General features: G+C 39.2%; 1 long non-coding RNA gene across 1 annotated transcript in view; it reads left to right on the top strand.

The window, feature by feature from the left end:
• Window positions 1-635: 635 nt before the first annotated feature.
• Window positions 636-3,706, top strand: part of LOC107062053 (uncharacterized) — an 11,026-nt gene continuing 7,955 nt past the window's right edge. Inside the window, exon 1 of the long non-coding RNA XR_001474399.1 lies at window positions 636-759. This is a non-coding gene — a long non-coding RNA (uncharacterized lncRNA). The remainder of the gene's footprint in view (window positions 760-3,706) is intronic.

Genomic DNA, 3,706 nt, shown 5'->3' with positions numbered 1-3,706 from the left:
TTAATGTGCCATTCAACTAATGACTTGCAAACTAAAAAAGATGCAAAATATTATTCTTTGAATCTCAAATTTGAAAAGCTAGAGTGATATCAATATTATCGAATAATGGGTGTTGAAATCAGTTGTTTAATTGGAATTTAATTATTGTAATTCTAAATTCATATACATTGATACCCCATATCTGAAAAAAGTGCACACTTTAAGCTCTAAGGAGTTTGTCGCTTTAAGTCCTTTTAACATTTAAAAATAATTATTGACTTTAGATTCATACAACTATAACATATTTTCCCCATTTTTATTTCTCTGCTTTCATTTATGCTGGTGGTTCAATTCATAACATTCCCTTCTTGTTCAAGATTGATTGTCTGTAAGATCTTTGCTAGAAACTCGAGGAATTACGATTTAATGTTAGCTCCATTATTCATAAATATTCTTATTTTTGGAACTGATAAATATTCTTATTTTTGCAATTGAATGTGTCCAACAATCAGCACCTTAATAACTACATCATTATTTCCTTTCTCATGACTAGCTAAGTTACAACTTTATTGTGTTTCCTCTGAGATTGTTATGTTGATGTTTCTGGTACTTTTCCTCTTGTTCAAAAAACCAGTGTTATACATATATATGGATTAATAACTTATATTGGAATACTGCTTGTGAATAGGTCCTCCACCGCAGACAGGGAACGACTTCTGCTGGGCTAACAATTAAAGAACTAAATGACTTTCTTGATCACTTGGCCTCAAGTGAAAACAGGTGATGAAGGTTTCTTATTCATGTATATTTTATCTTTATGATTAACTTTGCTATAGATTACCATTTTTTTTTGGATGAGTGTCTTTGGTATGGAATATGGTTTCTAGTTTTTTCATGTTTGATTAGTCAAATGTTTTTGGAAAACATTTTCCTTAAAAATAAAGAAAAATAACTTTTCTAGAAGTAGGAAAAATAAGTTGATTAAGTGACAACACACGCTAAGTAGAGATAGGAGGTAGGAGTAGGAGTAAGCAGGAATTAGGATTAGGATTAGGATGTAGGATTAGGAATAGAATTAGGATTAGGAGGTAGGATTAGGATTAGGATTAGAATTAGGATTAGGATTAATATTAGGAGGTACGATTAGGATTTTAGGAGGTACGATTAGGATTAAGATTAGAGTTAGGCTTTAGGATTATGATGTAGGATTTAGGATTAGGAGGTAGGATTAAGATTAGGACTAGTATTAGGATTAAGATTAGGATTAGGATTAAGAGGTAGGATTAGGATTAGGAGTAGAGTAGGAGATAGGATTAGGAGGTAGGATTAGGAGTAGGATTATGATTATGATTATGATTAGGATTAGGATTATGATTAGGAAGTAGGATTATGATTAGGAGTAGGAGGTAGTATTAGGATTAGGAGGTAGAATTAGGAAGTAGGATCAGGAGGTAGGATTAGTATTAAGAGGTAGGATTAGGATTAGAATTAAGCAGTAGCAAGGAACGGTAGCAGTAAGAGGTGGCAGTAGCAGGGGACGGTAACAGTAGGTGGTAGCAGGTGGCAGGTACCAGTAGCATGGAGAATAGCAATAGCAGGAGCTGTTAGCAAAAGTGGGAAGAGGTAGCAAGGGACAGTAGCAGTAGTAGGAGTTGTAGGAGGTAGCAGATAACACTAGCAGGGAGCAGAAGTAGTAGCAGTAGTAGGATCTTTAGGTGGTAGTAGGGGACAATAGCAGTAGTAGAAGCAGGAGCAATAGGAGGTAGCAAGGGATAGTAGCAATAGTAGTAGTAGCAACAGTAGCTGGAGCTAGCTAGCAGGCTTATCAGTAGGAGTAAGACTACGAGCAGTAGCGGGAGGTAGGAGTAGTAGTAGGAGAGAGATTAAAATTAGGATTAGGCAAAAAGTAGTAGTAGCAGTAGCGGGAGTTGTAGGAGGTAGCAGTAGTAGGGGACATTAGCAGGAGCTATAGGAGGTAAGCAGGGGACAATTGCAGTAGCAGTAGCAGGAGTTGTAGGAGGTAGCAAAAGCAGGGGGCAGTAGTAGTAGGTGCAGTAGTAGGGACAATAATAGTAGGTGGTAGCAGTAGCAAGAGCTGTTAGCAGAAGTTATAGGAGCTAGCAAGGGACAGTAGCAGTAGCAGGAGTTGTAGGAGGTAGCAGTAGCAGTAGAAGGAGCTTTAGATAGTAGCAGGGGACAGTAGCAGTAGAAGGAGCTTTAGATGGTAGCAGGGGACAGTAGCAGTAGCAGGAGCTGTAGGAGGTAGGGATACTAACAGTAGCAGGAGCTGTAGGTGGTAGCAGGTAGCACTAGCAAAGGACAGTAGCAGTAGTAGGAACTGTTGGTGGTAGTAGGGGACAGTAGCAATAGCAGTGGCAGGAGCTGTAGTTGGTAGCAGGGGAAAGTAGCTGTGGCAGGAGTTGTAGGAGGTAGCAGGTAGAAGTAGCTGGGGCAGTAGCAATAGTAGTAGCAGTTATTGTAGAAGGTAGCTAGTAGCAGTAGCAGGGGACAGTAGCAGTAGTTGGAGCTGTAGGAGATAGGAGATAGCAGGAGCAGGGCAGGCTTAGGAGTAGGAGTAGGAGTGGGAGCGGGAGCGGGAGGCAGGAGTAGGAGTAGTAGTAGGAGTATTAGGATTCGGATTAGGCAAATAGTAGTAGTAGCAGTAGTAGAACTTGTAGGAGGCAAAAATAGTAAGGGGCAGTAGCAGGAGCATTAGCATGAGTTGTAGGAGGTAGTAAGGGACAGTAGCAATAGCAATAGCATGAGCTTTTGGAGGTAGGAGATAGCAGGTGCAGGGCAGGCTTATGAGTAGGAGTACGAGTAGGAGCGGGAGCGGGAGGTAGGAGTAGGAGTAGTAATAGGAGTATTAGGATTCGGATTAGGCAAACAGTAGTAGTAGCAGTAGTAGAACTTGTAGGAGGCAAAAATGTTATCTCCTGTATTCAGGTTAGTAAAAAATACAGAAACAAAAAAAATTTAAATAGACAGAAGGAATTTTAATCCGAGTCCACAGAAACCACTGTGTTTCCTTAAGAAATTTAATCCCCTCACTGTACCCGAGGTTGCAGATTAATTTCTCCCAAGATAAAACGGATTAACCTGTTAAAGAAGTAGCGGTACCTCAAACTTCAATAACTTCAGCGAACGCAAGAACAGCAACAAGAGCACACACAGACTCAGTCGATCGACAATTTTATTTATGAGAGAAAATGTATGCAGAGAGGAAAAATTTTCAGTGTTTGAAAAAACGAAAAAGATCTCTTATTTATAGCCATATGCAGCAAGGAACGCGTCTGTTCAGAAAGACCCGTTTTTTTTTCCAGAACATTGTGTCCTTTGGGAAAAGTAACGATTTTTCGGAAGGATTAATTCTGTTAGTTAACCAACATTCTGAATTAATTTATAAGAGAAAGGAAATGATTTAACAAGATTGATTAAATAAATTTTGTCCAAAAATATTATCAATCAATCACATCCAAATCCAAAGCCGAATCCGAAGCCGAGGCCGAGGTCGAGCGAGCGATGACGACGGCGCGAGGGGGCACTTTCTTTTTAACCTTTTAAGAACAAAAGGAAGTGTTTCCTAATATAAGGACAACAATTTCCTCTCTTCTACCGATATGGTAAAAATGACTATTCATTTGCACTTTTGCAATGACTTTTCATTTTCCCTCCAAAATTGGTTCCCCCATTTTCATTGGTTCTTCCACTTTCCATTTTCTCTTTT

This window comes from Solanum tuberosum, unplaced genomic scaffold (genome assembly GCF_000226075.1).
Source record: "Solanum tuberosum cultivar DM 1-3 516 R44 unplaced genomic scaffold, SolTub_3.0 scf00193, whole genome shotgun sequence".
Taxonomy (NCBI): Eukaryota; Viridiplantae; Streptophyta; class Magnoliopsida; order Solanales; family Solanaceae; genus Solanum; species Solanum tuberosum.
The sequence above is the reverse complement of the archived record's forward strand: the minus strand, read 5'-3'. Positions and strand labels throughout refer to the sequence as shown.